Here is a 22451-nt window from a genome sequence, read left to right as displayed (position 1 = left end):
GACAAAAGAAAGGTGAGAAAGTAAAGTGGATTTTTTGGGATCTGAATCAAGAGTTGAGAAAAAGACTCATAAAAATGCTTCGAGTGGAGTATTGTACTGTATGAGGCAGAAACAAGGACATTACACAAAAGTGATGGAAAAGGACTGGCAGTTTTCGAAATGTAGATAGGTGTGGAGAAGAATGGAAAGAATTAGTTCGGTCGAGCGGAAAATGAATAAGGGGTTAGAAATGGTGAAGGAGAAAAGAACAACTTTGGATATTATTGAGAAGATGAAGAGGAACTGGTTGGAACATAGACTAAGAAGTAACTGTATCATGAGGGTCGTGTTAGAAAGTATGGCTGCAGGAAAGAGAGGGAAGGGACGAAGAAGCAGGCCCGTATCCAGGGGGTCTAGGGGGCCGGGCACCCCCTAAATTCTTGCTGGCCCCCTAAAAGTTTTACAGTACGCTTGCAAAAGAACTATAATATGGTGATGAACTATCATATGGTTGGATCGGGCTTCTCCTAACTTCAGCCGCCCTCCCCCCCCCCTAAGTTTTTGGGCCTGCTACGGGCCTGCGAAGGAGGCTACAATTGATATCAAAGTAGAAAAATCCAAGTGAAGACGAAGAGGTTATCTGAAGACCGAGGTGCATGGTAGTTTAAGTGACTAGTCAATAATAGCAGAATATCTATATAATAATGATGTCAAGACATAAGCTATATTAGTCGATAGATTAGACAGCGACACACATAGTCCTAAGTGACGCACATTCTACTAGCAGTAACGCACATACTCTAAACAGTGACGCACATATTCCTAGCAATGACGCACGTACCCTTAACAGTTATAAATATATTCCTAACAGTGGCGCATACTACCAACAGTGACACACGCATATTCGTAACACTGACACACTCATAACATTAACACTTATACTCATAAAAATGACACACATACTCCTAATAGTGGCGCACATCCTCCTAAAAGTGACATACATAATTATAACAGTAACACACACACACACACACACACACACACACTATTTGTAAGATTGGTTTTAGAACTAGTAAATGATAAATACAAATACACTTAAACATGTGTATGCTAAACTAAAAACAACAAATGAGCGCAAATCTGTCTTCACCACTGGGGGGACGGGTAAGACCGTTACCATATGACCATAATACATATTTAGCGATGTTCAAAATATTTATGAATTTGAAAAACAATGCTATGGAGGATGAGGGGAGCAGATTTGTCTTCAAGATTGGGAGGCGGGCAGATTTGAGGCTTATTCTGGAAGACATCAATTTCATCTCACTTTCCTTCGTGGCAATCAGAGACAAATCATCACATTCACTCCGAAAACGCACATTTCAAATCGGATTATTGGGGGGCGAATAGTCCTCCCAGTTCCAAGATTGTAGGAGACATGTCTCCCTCATCCACCCGGGATTTGCGCCAGTGACAAGGTACAGTCCGCAGCAAAAAACCTGCAGCATGAGCATGTAAGTTTATTGTGAAACAACGGAGTCTTTTGCTCCAAAATAAGTGTGTAGGGGAGGACGCCAAGGTTTCTTCTGGCGTGAATCGTGCCACTTAGACGTTATGTTGATTCCCTGCGCTGTTACGCGTAGTTTCACAATAAACTTACATGCTCATGTTGCAGGTTTTTTGCTGCGGACTATACATATAAACTTAAAGATAATAATGTGAGAACAAGTAGTTCTCCAATACTCAAGAAATTATATAATAACAGGATATTGTTCAATTTATTCATTTCTTTACAGAAATGAAACGAAGTCCGTAAGTTAACACTCCAAAGTTTTTTTTTTCCTAAACGATGTTAGACAAAAGAAGACCATGAAATAATTTATGAAAAGATAAATAAATGGGATGAAGCAGGAGTGCCTTGAGTAGCCAAAACAACAGTGTATTTGATTACCCACCAAACACAAACCACGGAACATTTCACAATTTATTGATATTACGAGAATGAGTTCCCTGTCTTAATTAAATAATCATGTTCCCAGTTACCTGTTTTCTGAGGTATGTCTGATATTCTAATTTAAAATTAACTGTATCGCTCCCCCTCATCTCTAACTTTGTCATTCCAGTACTATAAATTGTACATAATTTAATGGAAGGACTTGCATTTCTTATATTTTTTTAAATAAATAAAAACAATGTAATCTAAAACTTTTGTTAAAAGAGAAAAATACTATCTTCCTTTCGATAGATGGTAACAATGCTTCTAGTTCTTTTTATCAGTCCATCTGAAAACCCAATTAGAGGGTTTACTTCACTCCATCACCGTTCTCCCCAGTGATACACCACTGGAAAGCACTAATTTGAAAGGACGCAGATGTGTAGGTAGTATACAATTTCCTACTTTTTAAATCGTTTCACAAAAAGAAAATTACTTAACCATGGGTCGAGAGAAAGAAAACAGATTTTTCGATTTTTCAGCGCCTCTCATACAGTAAAAATTGTAAGCAAATGGTACTTTTGAACTATCTCAAGTGAAATCGGAAATGCAGAATTAGCACTTGTTGGTTTGTGTTCCACGAAAGCATTTCAGAAAAGAGGAAGACCGTAACAAAATTACTCCAACCAAACCCTCTTCCGTCAAATGAAAAAATGGCAATTAACAAGCTAATTGGAGAATTTCCGGCTGCTCTACGTCCGAAAATTTGAAGATAATAAAAGAGATTTTTATGCCACGGTTGTTAGTTGCATCCCTATGTAACGGAAATTATGACTTAATTGTTAATATGAGACGGCTAGTATTAGAATTTACAATATAAAGAACAAAAGAGCTTTTACATAATTGCCATCTTAGCCGCAACGATTAAATCATATTTATCTACCCATCTGCTCAACTGAAATCAGAAATATTTTTTTAAAAAAATCTTCTGCATTATTATTATTTAGCTTGGGTCTATATATTGATAACCAAGGAGTTAGGAAAAGCATAAAGAAAAATTGCAGGAAGAAGAGGAAACACATTTGTGTCTTTAAATACTATATTACAAGCATTAACGTATACTCAAAGTCTGAAGGTAAGGCTTATCAATTGATAGAACTAGAGTTGAGTGTAGGGGTACCCTGAGTTTGAGAAATACATACTTTTTAAATCAGTTATATACTAAGAAAATATTTGAAACTCTTTTGTCGGTGGAGCAGCCGTGGTAGCTCAGAAGTAGAGCTTTCACTTCTGGTGCGTCGGGTCGTTGGTTCGATCCAGCCCGCGCCACGTGGACTTTCTAGTAGAAAATCACCGTGTAGGTGGGTTTTTTCGGAGTTCTCCAGCTTCCTCTCACTATAATCATTCCATTCATTCTCATCAACACCATCACCTTTCAACCGACACAGTGTAACTTTGGGACGTAAAACTGAAAGATTTTATTTGTATTTCTTATGTCAGCAGAGAATCTCGCTTCCCCTCCCAAAACAAAGTCTAAAATTGCACTATAGGATATTTCATGCTTAATTGAAAGCTCTAATTACTTACCCTTAACATTTATTTTTATTTATTTATTTATTTTGAGTTTGCTCACCAACCACCCAAAGGTTCATATCACATTTATGCGATTATTTAAGGACTTTGTTATACAGGCAAGCGATATAGCAAGTAGCGATATCCATTAGCGTGACTGTTTATTATTAGGATTAGCGTGACGTACAGACTGAGACATTTACCGTTTATTACTAGGATTGTTTTGTAATAAAGTAATTTTTAATATAAAAATTTATGAAAATAATGGGTATTGGTGAAAAATGGCGAATGAGTCTTTGAGTCCTCGCGTTCTATCTCAGCAACATTTCTATGTTTAGTAAGTCCTCATGCATAATTGTCGATAAAATCAAGAAAAACTGGTTTTAATGGAGCCGAAATAATATCTTGTTCGGGACATAAAAACACAGGATCAAAATGAAACTAAGGTTCCTCATAGCTAAACGGTAGCGTACACGTTTTTGGTGTGCAAGACCCGGGTTAGATTTCCAGCGGGAACTGATGTGGTTAGGATTCCACGTTAAGCTGTAGGTCCACTTCTCCTATAGCATTGCTGTTGAAAGGGGAGCTAAACTGAAAATTAAATCAAAACGAAGCTATCAAGATGAAACTTATGGGCTATCTATCCCCGAACAAGGTTCTTATTATGACACTAGTAATATGACACTATACACTATGATTAAAGAAATATTAATAACCTTAAAACTACTATTACTTCTTTCAACTTTAAGTATAATATGTTTATTAATGTATTCAAAGTTTAACGTGTTTATTTTAGCCAGTTACGGAAAAAACCCATCAAATCTTGTATTCTAGTGTGCAAAAATGTGGTCATTTATACGAAACGGCTAAAAGCAACTATGAGTAGGTGTAAAAGAAAGTACTGACCAGGCAGAACGAAAATGTAATACCCTAATGAAACAAAAGAATAAAAGATAGAAGAGAGATAGTAGATATAAATTAAACACAGAAAAAGGATCTGATTAAGACCTCTTTGAGAAGAAACTGTGTTTTAAAGGAACATAATACAAAATATAGTAGAAGGAAACGACGAAGGAAAAAGACGAGATTCCAGTTTATGGACGATACTAAAGAAGACAACTCTCCCAGGACAAGGAGACTGAACGGAAAAGCGTGCTGCATGGAGACTTCTCCTCTTGCACGGTAAGAGTCGTGTTAGGTAGGGTAATAAATGAACACTGGACATATACACAAAATAAATCCTTGTATTATACAAAAGGGAACCATCTTTCAAACAGAAACACTTTTAAAGTAACAGAATGGCATCTTCAACAATGGACTATATTTATTTGATTTAACTAAATATTGAAAACAACAAAATCCAAAATATGAACAATTCAGCTGTCGCTCCGCCGTCTTTATCATATTTAGATAAAAAAAAATATAACTAGAAAACCAATATATTTAAAAAAATAATTACAAAAATAAATTAAGAGAAACATTTTTATTTTTTTAAAAAAGGAAACGAATATTATCTAGAAAGATAATAAACTAATTTTCCTTGTACTAAAGCCCGACCAGTACGAGGCGCACATCCAACCGTTTGTATATGATAAAATAATATACAAATTAGCTAAAGTTTAATGTTATCCATTTAATAAACAGTGTTATCTTGTCTGAATATTCTGTCTACCTTTATCTAGTGAAGCTAGACAGATCTGGTAAGCCGGCTGAGGTTGACTAGGAGCAGGGTGGTTAGTTTCTTTCACCTTTGGCTTATAAAGATAAGTGGAAAGCAAGAAATTAAAAAGATGAAATGTGGGAAGATAAAATAGGTATACGGATTAACAGGAACTGGATATATTTATGGGTTTGTTAGTCAAATATTCAATTATTATTCTTCCGATATGAGGAACTCTGACTTCTATTATAGTAATAGGAAACAATCACATCCTTCAGAGGCAGTAAAGTGATAAAATTCTAGGTACATTAATAGCTTTAACTAAAAAAAAAAAAAAAAAAAAAAAACTGCCCATAGATCAGACAAATATCAATCAATAGATCTTATTAAGCTGAACAAAATGATTAAGTGAATGTAAATCCTCCTGCTTTGTTTTTCGAAAAAATCTAGATACAAATTTTGCTGTGCGATAACTGTGCCACCTATTAACCCTTTTAGGATTTATGATATATCTTTATACCATGGCGTAGTATCGTCTTTGACAGCTTATTCAAGTTCTATAACAGGTATTTAAGCCGTTTTTTTTATTATTATTATTATTGGTCAAGTCAAAGATAGACCAAACAACAGCCCAGATGTATTTTGGAACCAGATGGTCAACCTGGCGGTGCCAAGTGGAGGCGGAAGTACGTGACTTTTTTTCTTCCTTAACGCAAATTAAAAAAAAAAAAAAAATCACGCCTTTAGAAACTTTGCATACCGATTGTGTGTAACTTTGGGTATTTCTCAAATTATTTAGAACCCTACGTGATACCGGGGCCGGGCCCGAGGGACGCAAGTATTCCGAGGGAGTTATTTTTTTCAGAAAAATTTCCGGTTTTCCCGATTTTTCCGGTTCAGATGTATCATATGGACAAGATATATATAGGGCGTAAATTCAGAATTTCAACAATTTTTTCCGCCCTTTATTTTCAAGATACAAGATTGAGATTTCGCACATGTATACATAACAACTTTAAAAAAAAAAAAAAAAAGAAAGAAAGAAAGAAAAGAAAGATCCCTACGTGAACCCAGGCCCGGGGCAGAGGGACAAAATGTATTGGCGGGATTTTTTTTTTTTTTTTGTTTAATCTGGTTTTTCTCGAATTTTCAGATTGTGATACGGATATGGTACCATTTCAAAGGCCTCATTATACCGAAGAAAATGGCGTTTGAACCATGATTCTAGGTCAAATAGTAACGACGCAGTACGTTTTTGAAGTATATATATCAAAAACGGGTCACCTTCAGACTTTAAAAATTTATTCCGACCTTAGTTTCCAAGATACAAGATTGAAATTTTGCACACGTATTACGTACATAACATTTTTTTTAAATCAAATAACTACATGACCCCAGACGCGAGCCAAAAAAATTTCGAAAAATTTCATTTTTCGAAAAATCTCCCGGTTTTACCCGATTTTCCCATCGCTGATGGGACGAGTGCTAGCAATGGAAAGTATACTCTATCCTTAAAAAAAAAAAAAAAAAAAAAAGGTATGAACCATGATCCTACAACAGGAAGCAGTAGCCGTTTGAGTGAAAGCCTAAAATTTACCTCAAAAAATAGAAATCCTAAAGGGTTAAGGTAAGTGTAAAGATTTGACTACCGGCAACAGATGGCAGCACATATCCTTGCAATGTATTTCGCAGAGAGCGACGATATTCACAATCAACTTGAAGGGACCAATATTCAAAGTTTGCCCAAAGACAAATTGAATCAATAATTAGATAATCATTCTGGCACATTTTGATTATTTTACTTGATTCACTGCATAAAGCATTTAATTGTACTCTCCTGAAGCATGCTTCAAACGATAAACTATCAGCAAGCGAAGAAACAGAATATCACCCAAAAGACGTGTACGAATTATTTTCTAATTGTTGATTCAATTTATTTATGACAAAGTTTGAATATTCATCTCCTGAATTTGCTTAAATTATTTTGAGTATTGTCACCCCCTACAAATCACACTGCAAAGATAGAGAACATGTGTTGTCATCTGTTAGTGATTGACCCTCCTTTAAATTTGAAAATGAAATGAAATGAAATATTTAAGTTTTTCGTTCCACGGTTATGCCGGTTAGGCTAAAGGAGACGGTGATAATGAGAGATGAGTGAAATGGTGGAATGAATAAAGTGGGAGGAAACGGGGGAACCCCGAGAAAACCCACGAGCACGGTGTTTGTCCACCACAAAGTTCACTTGGCGGAGGCTGGGATCGAACCCGGGACCCCAAGCACCAGAGGTGAACGCTCTACCACTGAGCCACCGCGCCCCCTCCTTTAAATTTATCTCAGGATGAAAGTTATACTGAAGTATATCAAGCTTTACATTATGATCAGGAGTAAAAGTGGATCTGAAAAGATAGGGGGACTCATGACGTCACGCTGTCTCCCATGACTATCTTTGCCCACTACTTTGTAATTTTTAGGAAGTAGAGGGACGCCACAGATATTTTGGAAGTGATGGAACGGCGCTTTCCTGTGTTCCACCTCACTTTTATCCCTGATTAAGATAGTAGTAAGGCAGTATATAGTATGGTTAATGTGATATAGCCAAAAATTATGATAACTGTACAAAGGTGATACATATAGATCACACCGTGCTTATGGATAAATTCCTATGCGTAGTTTTTGAGAAAACCGAGAAAAATGAATTTTTATGACGCTAGAAATTATGTTGTTCATTGTCAATAATAACTGATATTTTTTATTACGCTAGAATAAGTTATTTATTTTACTTATTTAACTCTTGTCTTTCGGCTGGATAGGGTTTCCTTCCAAAGCCAGTACTGTAATTCAAGAATGAAGCTTTGAAGTAAGGCTCAGACGGATGGTACTGAGATTCAGACAGTAGGCGTAAATTTTAAGGTTTGATAGATGGCGAGCGGCTGTATAGGGAGGCTTTAAGAAATAAATATTTGACACAACAACAGATACATTATTTATGTCTGCTATTTATGTAAAAATACATTGTTAAAGTACAAATTGTATCTACTGTTGTTTATCTTCTAATGATGATACACATACCCCTAACTGCGATACATATAATTCTGACAGCAAGTGCAAATTCCTAACACCAAAGTGCATAATCCTAACAGCTAAGATATGCTCTTAACAAGAAAGTACGCAATCTTAACAGCAAAGTACGTAATCCTAACAGCAATGGGCATATTCCTAACAGCAAAGTACATACCCCTAACAGCAAAGTACACACTCCTAACAGCAAAGTATAAATTCCTAACAGCAAAGGACATACTCCTAACAGCAAAGTACAAACTCCCAACAGCAAAGGACATACTCCTATACATAACTCTAACAACAAAGTACATAGTTCTAACAGCAAAGTACATACTCCTAACAGCAAACTACACACCCTTAACAGCAAAGTACAAACTCCCAACAGAAAAGTATACACTCCTAAAAGCAAAGTACTAACTTCTAACAGTGACGAACATACTACTTATAATAAATATCGTTTTGAATTGAAGGAATATGCCTTTAGTTTTTGTGTCACTGTTATTTAAAACACTCCTACAAGTTGATAAGATTACATTTTCCAGCGTTGGAACATTGAAAACATTCCTACATTGAAATTTGTCTTAACTTTTAAGCTTCAAATTAAAAGAAAAAAACTACGAAAAACTCCCTAAAAAGAAGACAAGACTACGCATTTGGGGAAGGGAAGCTGGCTATATTGACTAGCTTCTTTAACATAACAGTGTTTTGTATGAGTGTGTGTGTGTGTGTGTGTCTGTGTAGTGAAAAATCCTCTAGAGTTCTTTCTCCTCTATGTATCTTTCATCCCCATCGAATTTTCTCCCCGAAACACACTGAACAATTCATGAGACGGAGCTACAACTTTCAAAAGAGGCTACACCTTCCCAAAGAAAAGGGAATACATGTCATGGCCACTGAAAGATCTGAAAGAAAGAAAAAGTAGGAAAAATAAGAGCGTTTCCCAACCAGGAATACCGTGAATGCAAAAAAAAAAAAAAAAAGAAAAGAAAAAAAGAAAAAAGAAAGAAAGAAATATTAAATGATATTGGAACAAAAAAGAGGAAGGGACTCAAAAGAAACTCAGGCAGACATAGAAAGGTTGAAGCAGATTTCCCACACACACCTTTTTTGAAGGAAACTGTGAAGTGGCTGTGTTATCTGAAAAAACAAGAATTGTATAGAAATTATTATGTATTAGCTCTCTAAGGCACATCATTTCTGCCTCTTTTATGATCAAAAGCATCCCCCTCTGAATGTTTTATTCAACCGAAAAAGAAAGCCGTACAGTGATAACAGATTCGTGGCTGGAGAAGTCGTATCAACCCTACAAATCAGAGAACTGAAGATTGTCACGCAAAAGAACAAGTTACTCGATAACTAATGTTTTGGCCACTTAACTACAATTGCATGCTATGCATTTACTTAATGTTATGACAATAATAATAAAAAAGAATTGTTGCCCACTATTTGGCAGTATAAAAGCTAACAAAAGATATGTTACCCTCTGCAGCTGCGTTATACAAGAAATAGATGCATGCTACTATATAAAATGTACAGAAGATAAATTTTATGTGGAATTATACCAATCCACCTTGACAGCTATCAGAACGGAAGTACAGTTGGTAACAGCAGGTGGGTCCCAACCCTTGTTAGTAAATTTAATTTTTATCGTAGATCCTCCAGATAAAATTTGAAGCCGAAAACTTCGGAAATCATTTCCTATACCAAACTAGAACTTAGGAGTTCGTGTCATCAAAAATACCTTACCTAGTTCGAATAAACGACAATTCAAATTCTAATGATTTCACATCAGAATATTCGAATATCTAATATTTAATGCGATACTCGTTCTCGGCCGCTGATTTTCGATTACAAAAATCGAACTATTGGCCACAACATTAAGAAATTTTGCTATCCATGAGAAATACCTTAGCGTATGAGAAGTATACGAACGTCACCGCAAGTGTTGGAAGTGATTCCCATTAGCATCAATGTATGCCTGCACACAAATCTCCATACTACAGAAGGTAGCCACCAACATAAGAGTCACAGATTAAAATGTTCTTCCAAAACTGTCTTTCAATTTCCTTATAGTTTATGACTTGTTGGCAATAAATCTTTCCTCTCAGCATGTCCCATGAAAAATACTTGATGAGGTGAGGTCAGGCGATCTAGATGGCCAAAATTCTTTGGAAATGACACAGTCTTGAAAGAAAGCACAATTCCTTGCATGCTGGCATTGAATGTGTGGCAAGTAACGTTGTCTTGCTGAAAACAGCTATTACGGAGTTCTTATACATCTGACTGATTTAGAAACTCATGAAAGATTATCTCTGTTAAATAAGGCAATTTGGCCAATTCTTCATGTTAATCAGATTATAATTTATGATGGAAAAAGCTCATACATGCAATGGTAATCAATATAGAAGTGTTTTGCAAAATGTGATGACGACAGACTTCATGTAGAGTTTCACTAGTCATTTATAAACAAGTATTATACATCAAACAAAAAATCGACGCACTGGAGTGCAGAAAAATGTTATATTAAGAACTGGTTATTTAAATTCATATATTTAATTTTGATTCCATTCATAGGTTTTATCTGAATAAAACAAACAAAAATCGCACTATATAATGTACTGTATAACTGGAATGTATAAATGCATTAATCAATAAATAGTAATTTCTACAGCATGAAATAAACTATGTTTTGAGAAAAATGGAAGAGAGAGCGTTATTTGGCACATTTTCCATTGTGACGGGCATCTTGGCATTGCCATACACGTTCTCAGTTAACGTGAACGTGCAAAAAGAAAGGGTTTCTGTGTGTTCTTCAGGGAAATACATTAATTTAATTAATTCGGTTTGGCATTTGTATGTTACTCGTATTACAAGATGGGTTCCTAAGACCAAATAAATTCACAATAGAAATTCAGATGAGTGAATTGAGATGTTTTATCATTCTTTTTTTAGGGGCTGTGGATGGAAGATATGTAGTATCTTTTGACCCATATCGAAGCTTCTGGGTAATGGGTTTCTCCTGCTGTTACCAACGTCAATAGACCAATGAAAAGCAAATTGAAGATGCAACAGGGAAAGATAGGAAACAGCAAGTTTTTATTGGTCTATGAAATTATAGATAACATTTAACTGGGAGTTCTGATATAACGTCTGCTGTCGGGGCCATTACGAATCACATGAATTTCCGGTTCCTCTGCCTCTTGCGCATGGAGTTAGTTTATCATCGACACAATTCAAAGTTATCAAGCTTCCTCCCTCTTTTCCTTGCACATTCATGTGTGTTACTATGGATGACGCATCAATGACTGTGGGAGTTCTTACAAACATTTCGAAGGACGCAGGACTGAGTCAATGCTGGAAAAAATGTCAGTTAAGCATAAGCAAGCCAAATCATGGGTAGGTATGAGATAAACATTCTGACGAAGTACTATTGGTGGTGCGTAGATTCTTCGTGAATCAAAAGGAAGAAGGAAATAGGATGTTTGTCATGGGTTATGTCCAACCAAATTAATATTATTGTTCAAGTTAGTATGAACATTAATTGAAATGATTCTACTTCCAACTTTTATTCCCTCGTTGATATTTTGGACTCTGCATCTTCCCCCTCTCTCCCGTTATTAAGCGATTAGTTACATAGACCTATTCGAACTTTATGAGCTTTCACTGGGATATCTAGGGCCGCGAAGGTTCAGTGCTAGAGCGCTCACCCCTGGTACATGGAGTCCTTGGTTCGATCCCAGCGCGCGTCAAGAGAACTTTGTGGTGGATAAACATCGTGTGTGGGGGCTTTCTTAGAGTTCCCCCGTTTCCTCCCACTTTATTCATTCCATCATTTTTCTTTCATTTCTCATCATCACTGTCTCCTTTAATCTAGCCGGGATAACCGTGGGACGTAAACGTTCAAGATTTCATTTTCACTGGGAATCGAACCTTGTTCTCCCACATGACATAAAGACAGCTCGTCCGGACATCTTAGTGAATCCTCCAATTACTGTTTTTATTTCTTTTTACACGCTCCCTCGTGGCTGTATGGGTAACATATGAGGCTTCGATGAGAGAGACCAAGGTTCAATTCTCAGTGGAAACTCATGTAGTTCGGATTCCAGGTTGATCTGTAGGTCCCATATCATATAGCCTCGCTGTTGAAAGAGACCCCAAACTCTAATCCAACCAATAAGGACTTTCAATCATTTAACTCAAATGACAATTGATTAACAAGCAATAATAATAACTAATATCTACTAGAAGCTTATGTTTTGTATTTAAATATCATATTGTTCCAGTTCTCGTAATACTCTATAAGCATTCACTGGCGGATCCACGGGGAGGGCGGTGATGGCGACCTCCTTCCCCCCATACTCTCCCTTTTTATAGGTATATATATATACAGTGGCGAATCCAGAATATGATCAAGGGAGGGGTTAAACCATACTTTGCCGCTTTATCCAGTGTAAAACAGGATTGAAGTCCATTTTATCCAGTGTATACCTGAGGGTTAGGGGGGCTATAGCCCCTATAGCCCCCTCCCTTGAATCCACCCTTATATATATATATTTATTTATATATATACCTATATAAAAGATTGCGCAACTTTATTCTGATGTGCTGTACAACTCCGTATTTCAAGCTTACATTGATCTCCCCTCTCCAAACGATAATACTGGATCCACTAGTGTAAGCATTTACATACTTGATTAAACAACAACAACAACAATATAATAATAATAATAATAATAATAATAATAATAATAATAATAATAATAATAATAATAATAATAATAATAATGCCATATGAATTACTGACTTGAATCTGACCAAAATGAATCTCATCAAGTCAGTGACACTGCCTGACACTATCAGCTGGAAACGCGAAGCTCAGTGTCTGCAACTAATGTTTCTTCAGAATTGCATTCTAAATGCTGTCCTTAATCGTGAGCTAAATAATAATAATATCTGGTTTCTAAATCTAATTGTTTTAAGCCGACAATACAGTTACTATTGCGGAATGGTATTAGCATTAGTAACGAATGCACACTAACGTGAATGGGTTTCAATTTATGTTCGTTATTCAGGTGTATTCACAAACTTATATTTGTTCTCCGTAACGATTCGTAGTTTTCAGTATAATAATAATAATAATAATAATAATAATAATAAATTACTCACCTGTACCAGGATATTATGCAGGGAGTCGAGATATTGAGACAAAGTAAGTCATTGCTATTTTAGGCGGGAGATGTAAATAGGAGTCAATTACTGTTGCTGCTAAAAGTTTGTATAATAAGTGTATCATGTACAGACTTTACCATAAAGGGGTTAGGTTGTTGGAGATTGCAACCACTGAGAACATTTGGAAGTAGATATTACTTTTGTGGGGACGTAGCGTGAGGAAAATTATGGGGAAATGTATCATGGAGCCTGGGATAACAAGTGACGAGAATCCTACATTACGTTATGGTCCAAATCCAGTTGATTCCCTCGTTTTTTACATTTCTCTAAGATTATTTAAAATGAACAGCACACACAATTCATTACTAACAATTACCATTACAATTCAGTACATTTCTACCAATGTCTCTTAAAGTTTATCACTATTTTACGATAGGATCGAAATTTGTAAAATTATCTCGTACTAGTGTTGCCCACGAGCAAGGGCGCCCATCAGTGGGGCAAAATGGGCGCTCGCCTTCCTTTAGAGGAAATTGTACTTCGGAAGATCGAAAACCCAATAGATTTTTAGAATAGTTAGCGTCAAATTTGAGACTACATTTGAAATGTCGCTTATACTCGCCCCACCCTGGAAACCACAAGATGGGCGCCCTTGCCCACGAGACAAAGTAAGATGAGAAATAAGTCTCGTCTCGTAATTTTTGGTCGACTTCTCGTAACGATTCTCGAAGAACTCTTTCTTATCTCATATCGATTCTCGGAATGTTTTCTCTCGTCTGGTTTTGTTTTATATACAAAATTTAAGCCCTGTCTTCCTTCTTAATTTCATGTAGGAGTTATCAGATTCCTACCATATCACGAGAGCTCCACGAAGGGTGTGATATAACATTTACACTATTTATTATGGATGGGAATTTTGTAATGACTTGCATATCTTTAAACATAAACAGAATGGTCTTTATTCTGATCGTTTAACCACTTTATCAATTTATAGTTTTTGCACTATGAATCGTGTAACAGTAAAACAGTGTATGAGATCTAATTAAGACTTGAGTGAACCAGTGTTGCCCACGAGATTCTATAAATGTTTCGTCTCGTAGCCAACGAATACTCAGAATTTCATAGAATTCTCAAATTTTTACTGAAATATAATCAAGAATAAAGAATAAAATAATACAAGATACAGATCATTAAGCTCCACTTTGACTTTCGGTCATCACCTCCAAAGTAACCAAAGTTAAAAGAAGACGAAACAAAGATTCAGTTCCCACCGAACAAAAGTAAACGATTACAGTTCTTATTTCACAATTGGTAGATCCCGGGACTTATCATCCAGATGGATTTTCCAGGCATATTTACTCACGTCAGTTCTACCAGGCGAATGTCACAACAGTACCTTTACTTATGGCAGGATGTAGGAATTTCTTCCGAAACTTCTTATCATGTTAATTACTTCTAGCGTTCTGCAGCTCCCTCATGAGTGTAGGGTTAGCGTACGAGGGTTCGGTGCGGGAGACCCGAGTTCGATTCCCGGTGGGAGCTCATGTTCTAATCTCACTTTAAGCTGTGGGTCTACGTCTTACATAGCCTCTATGCTGAAACGAACGCTGAATTTTAAACCAACAAGCCATCCAGTGTTCTAATTTCATAAATATATCTTAAGCGTTGTTAATAGATATTAAAGCAAGGAATGACTTGGTCCTGTATACCTCTTTACTTCGAGTACGTTTGTTCTGTAAAATGGACAATTTGACTTCCATGCACAAGTAATTCAAAATTGAGAAAATATACACATCATTACAACATAGAAGTCGTTTAAATAAAACGTACTTTTTTTTTCGGTTCGTTGGTTTGTTTGTTGCTTTATTCTGTAATGAAAGCGTCAGGTAAAATTCGCTTGTTATACAAAGTAAATGAATGCCATGTCAAGTGAAGACTGGTGGTAATGAGATTTTAATGAACTCCTCCTCAGGGTGTTTATCTTTTAAATGGAACCTCGAGGCAAACGCTCTCTGTTATGTTTAGAAGTTTGTTACGAGTTAAATTTGGTTTGAAGAGCACTTGGTTGTCCAGGTCAAGATGGATGAGTGCAATGGGAGGGAATTAATGGCACTTCTGTTACCTCCTTATCTAGGATGCTACGTTATCTCAAGTTGTAAGAACTTCCGACCACAGAATATACAGTTCTCGTAGAAGAAGGAAAAACAGTATTCACCAATGGAGAATTATTTACCTCGACGTTGCTTTGATTTAAAAGAAAAAATGAGAACAAGATTTACTTACATTACAAATTAAATGTAACGTGTAGCTTCAGCTTCTTTTTAAGTAAGAGTTTATAAGTACTGTATATACACTGGGAATGGTCAATTCCATAATTCCGAAAAATTCCAGATTTTTTTAAATTACATAATTTTCTAAATTCCGGTTTTTTTTCCGAAATTCGGATTTTTTAAAATACGGAAAGTGAAATTTCCGATTCCGGAAAATGTTTGGAAATTCCTAATATACACTTAATTTTACATTACTTTAATTTTAAAAAATCACAAATAATTACCACTAGAACGGCCAAAAAGGAATACTTGTCTCCTGTTAGGTGGATGTTGTTTTTGCTGTGATAACACAATTGTAAGCTTCTAGATTCGTGACTTTTTTCATGATTTATTACTCTTTTTCTTTCTCACAAGTTCAAATCTTTTCATTCTTGATAGATAAGCTTTAAAAAGCAAAGAAAAACTACATGAAAATCACATGCGTTCATTTTGTCTCTTCCGGACGTTCAGTATCAAAACATCAGATTAGTAAGGGAAGCAGTCGCAGGTAGAATATACGTATATTCATAAATGCAAGCTTAAATCTAACCCCCTGTGAAGATTCTGGCTCCTTCACACAATAGCGAGTCAGAGTGCTTTATATGGGAGAAATATTAATTAATGTCTACAAGGAACTCCTTGTACTCTCTACGAATATTCTATCTCCTTGACACTGTAGGAAGTCGGAATCAGAATAATTACATTCAGATTAAACTCTTGCAATTTCAGCTTTCCAAAAAGAGATTTTAATTTATATTTAAAAATAAAATAACTGGAAATGTAAAAATGCTATGAATTAATTACTATTTTCTATATATACACATTTGGAGAAGAACTCTGTATTCTAGAACCTAATGAATAAGTTATCTGACTCTTGCCTTTTCCCCTCCTCCCTCAAATGAGCATGAAAGAGAGAAAGAGGGTATTCAACGATGATAGTGCTTCAGCTCTGATTTCAAAGCTGAAGGTTTGATTCTAGGTAGCACTGATGGATGAACAGACTACGGTACGCGTGGGTTCTCTTGTCCCTTTCGCTACCACTTCACCAATTGCTTGATCATTATTCATTTGCATGTGTCATGTCATCATCTTCTTTAGCTTACAGGACTACATTGTGGGATGTTCGGCTAAAATATATTACTTCAAAACATACACAATACCAACAAAGAACGTAATCGCTATTTTAATATGACAATGATGAAAGAGCGTAATATAAAAAAATGCCACTTGTCTTTGGCGAAGCATTCACAAGGAGCTGAACTAAGAGAGAATGATTAATCGTGTTGTTGAGATTGTTCTCGTTAAATTAGATATTACAAAACACTACAATACGAATATCTTAACGTTTCTAATTCAATTTTAAGAACGTAAATCTGAAATTAATGTAACGCTTTGTGTTTTAGAAACTAATTTAACATTAAAACCCCTGTTTAATATCAAAATGTCGGTGTGAAGAAGAATGTAGAGAATGAGCTGAGTCGAACGGGAACGAACTAGGAAGTGTTAGGAACATAGAAGAAAGAAAAAGAAGAGAAATTGGTTGGGACATTAACTGGGGAGGAACTGTATCACAAGGAATGTATCAAAACGTACGGTGACAGGAAAAACAATGGGAGACTAAAATTGAAAGATGGTATTAGAAAAAGAAAATTACTTCAAGATGAAGAGGTTCTTGGAGACCTTGCTATAAGAAATTTCTTCGTTTGCGAAAAGTGATGTGCTAATAATAACAAAATATGTCTGATGATGCTGCAATTCTATCCATAAAAACTCTCAGCACACTGAAAAGTCATCAATGTTTGAATATCGAGAATGTTCCCATATAGCCGTACTATTTCGTAATTTTTCACCTAAATTCATGGACATGTCGATCTATCCCTGAGACTTCAGTATAAGAGGCTACACACTCAAAAAAAAAAAAAAAAAAAAAAAGCAAATGGCCAGTATATCTAATGGATGAAAATAGAATTCCAGCACTTACATTCTAAGCAAGAAGCAAACAAATAAATAAGGACATACTTGATCTTTCTACCTACTAATGCTCACGAACATCTACAAACGATTGTATACATGAACAATATATTGAGGATTCCTCGTAATAAATGGTACTAATATCACCTTTGGTGCGAGACAATCAAGTTCAGTTCCTGCAGGAGCACATTTATTCGTATTCCCCGTTAAGCTGTAGAACCAAGTTTCATATAGCCCCGGTACCAAAAAAAGAGATTTTAAACAGGGGCGTCATTTCAGACTTTGCTTAAGGGGGGGGGCAAGAGCACAACCGACATAAGAATTTCACGTTTTGTACTAATATATTAGTAGACAATTGATTAAAGTATATGTATATCTGAAACTCTTGGGGGGGCAATTGCCCCCTCCTGCCCTCCCTAAATGACGCCCCTGATTTTAAACTCAGAAAAAAGAAGAACGATGATTCTAAACAACTTGGAATCTGCTTCAAATAAACTCCCATCTGGGGTTGAACTCTAGTCTCCCACACCAAAGACAATAATATGTATCATTTAGCTATATACTCGAGTAGGTGCTCAATATACTATTTGTTGATTCTAAACATTAATATTAATATTAATATTATTATTATTATTATTATTATTATTATTATTATTATTATTATTATTATTATTATTATTATTATTCAGTTTAACATCCGTCGATTATGTTCCAAGACTAAAGAAGACAGAGATGATAAAGAATGAGATATGGAATAAACCACGTTGTGAGGAAACGGGAGAACTTCGAGAAAACCCACGCACACAGTGTTTGTCCACCACAAAGTTTATTTGACGAAAACTTGATCGACCCAAAGACCCTATGCATCAGAGTGGGCTATCTACTACTAAGCCGGCGCAGCCCACCTTTTAGTTTATTATTTGCAAAATTCTATATAAATATGTAGCTATGACAAATTTTACACTTAAAACAATAGCAATAATCGACAATGTGAAATATTAAAAAAAAAAAAAAAAACATTGGTCAATTGTTTATGACGTAATCCAAATAATACTTAATGGGAATAAGGAGAAAATTATAATCAAGAGTTTGTTGCTGAATTTTGAATTGAACACTGGAATTCAGTCACTTCCACATACTCAGTTCTCTGTTTCCTTCCACATACTCGAAAAATACCAAAATGGATAAATAGTGATGTTACAATGTACTCCACGCGAATGATTTTGGTTAGGCTTTTAGCAAACCAAACTCCTTTAAAAAGTTAAATTTTATCAAACCTAGACTTAAATATAGCATTTTACCTCAAATTAAATTAGCTATTTTTAAAAAGATGAATGAATATTTGAAAACAGAAAAAATTCAGTCTAAATTTGTCGAATAGAAAATCATTTAGTTTCATTTTACTGTTGTATTCCACGAACATAATCATATTTTGGATCCTGAACATTATACTAACTCGCTACTCTCAACAGCACTGTGGGTAGCATATCAAGCGAGGATGATATCCCTAATTTAACTCACATACGAATATAGGGGGCCGCTGTGGCTCAATGGTAGAACGCTCACCTCTGGTGCATAGGGTATCCCGTTCGATCCCAGCTCGCGCCAATTGAAATTTATGGAGGACAAACACCGTGTGCGTGGGTTTTCTCGGGGTTCTCCGGTTTCCTCCTACTTTCTTCATTCCACCATTTCATTCATTTCTCATCACTGTCTCCTTTAGCCTAACCGGCATAATCGTCGGACGTAAAACTTAAAGATCTCGTTTTATTTCATTTCTCATAGGAATATATCGGAAACCATTTTTTTTTTATTTTCCGTATCTTAGAAACAAGTGAATCACCAGCATCAACAAACACGGTTCTTAACTTCCTGGCCAAAATTGATGGTTATCCATCAAGCAGTTCTGAGATTTTGTCTCTCTGAGGGATACACGGAAAACCAGAATAAATATATAAAGGAATTTTCTGATAAACCAAACTTCTTCAAAATGGAGAAATAGGATCCGTAATTTAGAGAAAGAATGTTCGTCGTTTAATGTTAATTATGATATTATTATTATTATTATTATTATTATTATTATTATTATTATTATTATTATTATTATTATTATTATTATTATTATTATTATTATTAACCTTCGATATTGCTATTTGGCAGCTGAAACAGTATGTAGTGTATATTGTTTGTGTGCTCCCATCCACCTTGACATGATGGAAGTCACACCTACAAGCAAACATATGTTGAGTAAACTTATTAACCTAAATGATTGGTCTACCTTTACTATTAGATGAAAGCCAATCAGAACTGTCTCGAAGAGTCCACTAGACTAAACAATGCCTGGAGTCTTGGGGGGACAGGCTTATTAACAATGTGTACGCGAAACTCCACGCCCCAAGTACTAACCTTCCTTCCTTTACACTAAAAATTTGTTCTTATTTCTTTAAAGCTAATTTTTAAAAATGTGAAATACTTTTTTTTTTATTATTATTATTAGTTTATGAATGTACGCAATGAAATTTGAGTGGGAGTTCTCTGTAATATGTCGATAATAACAGTTCACCGGGAACTGAAATTAAACATAAGGACAACTATCGTCCAGTTATATAGGCCTACATCAGTGCAAAACATGTGACATCATTGAGCAGAATATACTTGTTTTTCTTTTATGCTATTTATTTAATTTATATAAAAACAAACGAGAGTCCTGCCGGATGCTTCATCAAATCACAGGGAGTCCCTCCCCGAAGTTCATATCAACTTCGTTCAAAAATTATTCGTATGTGTACAATCCGGGTTATTTACAAACACGAAACACCCATGTGCAAATTTGTCTCTCTCTAATCCGCCGGAATATCGTAATAAAATCATTCTCACACTTTGTAATAGTATTAAGTTACATTGCTAATAAACCGCAAACAATTTTATTCGTAAAATAGTTATTTTAAAATAACACAGGTTAAGGTATGTGATGATACGTACAGTACCAGTTTTCATACAACTTTAAGAGAAATATTGATTGGCCGCCGAAATACACACAATACACTGCATGAGAAGAATTCGCGAAAAGAAAAGAAAAAAAAAACGTGAATCACACACGCGCACTAAACGATATTACGAACATAAGGTACAGATGAATGAATTAATAACTTACCATTCAAAGACTGAATAACAGTTTTGTTTTTGCCGCTAAGTGTTTTTCTGTGTTAAAAAATCGAACCGTTAACACGCATTGACGATTCACTTCCATCCACCAAATACACAAAATTCACAAGGAAAACTTCACTCACACACCACTAGCCTCCACCGTGCCATCCACAATCACTCGCAACCAACCAACCAACACACTTCCTTTCCTCTGATAGCTAGACCAGAACAGAACAGAACAGACTCGCCGACGCTCGCTTCGGATGCTTCTCACTCGCTGATACGCTCGCCACGTGACACCCAGCTCTCAATCGTTCCTCACAAGGGTTGCCAGCAATACAATAATTATTCTCCCGACTAGATGGTGTCATTTTGGCCTTCAGGGGCGCATTGCTTCCTTGAGTTTGATGTAGATATAAGGTATAGATATAAATATATATACAGATAAAGATACAGACAGTGGCGTATTTAAGGGGGTGCTTCTGGGCTTAAGGCAACCCAAAATTTTATGTACTATATTAAAGTAAATGAAATATCTTGCAGAATTGTCACATTTCTAGGAATAAAGTTAGGAAAGCTCACGCCCCGAATCGAAATCGTAAATACGCCACTGGATACAGATACGTATAGGTAAGGGCTACATATAGATTTAATCAGCAGTATACAGGCCCGTAGCCAGTCCAAAAATTTAGGGGGGCCCGGCTGAAGTTAGGGGGGGCCGATCCAACTATATGATATTTCATCACCATATTATAGTTCTTTTGCAAGCCTACTGTAAAATTTTTAGGGGGGCAGCCAAAATTTAGGGGAGGACCGGCCCCCTAGACCCCCCTGGATACGGGCCGGGCAGTATACCCAATGATATATATATATATATATATATATATATATATATATATATATATATATATATATATATATATATATATATATATATATATATTTACATCGGAAAGCTTTGCCTCCCTCATCCCCGAAGTGAAATCTGTAATACCTATTTTTATGCAAAATGCTTATTTCTTTCTACATGCATAAACGGTATGCATAAAAGATGTATTTCGTAGTACACATTTTGACAAACGATTTTAAAAAAAAAAATGTTGGTAGTGCTGATTCTGGTTTTTAAGATATCACTTACTTCTTTTACGATTTTTCAACTAAAATTGCATATTGTAATCAGAAATATATTAAACGTTCATATTGCATCCCAAATGCACTGCCCTTATCACTAATTCTACATTTTCCTAAGTACATCCATATCCACTTCCCAAACTACCCGATTTTATAAGACAGTTGAAAGCTCGAAATAATTCCTTATATCTACTTTCTCTTACAGAAGAAGTTTCAGTAACATTATCTTCAGACTCTCATAGTGTCGCTAAAATTGCATACGGCTAACTTTGTCAGTTATTGCTAAAAAAAAAAAAAAAAAAAAAAAAAAAAAAAATCTGTGTAAATTTTTTAGGAAACTTTCCGTTGAAGACGCAGATATTGAAGAGGAATTCACCCAAGAATTGTGCTGCTTTTCACATGCCCCTGCGATGTCATGCGATGTGGGAAGAACATTTTCACTGCACACATCATTTTTCAGTGGCAGACCCAGGAGCTTCACACAAGAAAATCTCAGGATAGCCCTCCTTATATACTG

The 22451-nt window shown here is 35.6% G+C and overlaps 1 protein-coding gene across 2 annotated transcripts in view; it reads right to left on the bottom strand.

The window, feature by feature from the left end:
* The window catches only part of tinc (transmembrane protein tincar), a 115035-nt gene extending 93959 nt beyond the window's left edge, over window positions 1-21076 (bottom strand). For both annotated transcript variants that reach the window (XM_081767344.1, XM_081767349.1), the window contains exon 1: window positions 20811-21076. The gene's annotated coding sequence lies outside the window, so the exon portion shown is untranslated. The remainder of the gene's footprint in view (window positions 1-20810) is intronic.
* Between the last annotated feature and the right edge of the window lie 1375 nt (window positions 21077-22451).

The sequence above is a fragment of the Thermobia domestica genome, chromosome 1 (genome assembly GCF_964235325.1).
Source record: "Thermobia domestica chromosome 1, izTheDome1.hap1.1, whole genome shotgun sequence".
NCBI lineage: Eukaryota > Metazoa > Arthropoda > Insecta > Zygentoma > Lepismatidae > Thermobia > Thermobia domestica.
The sequence above is the reverse complement of the archived record's forward strand: the minus strand, read 5'-3'. Positions and strand labels throughout refer to the sequence as shown.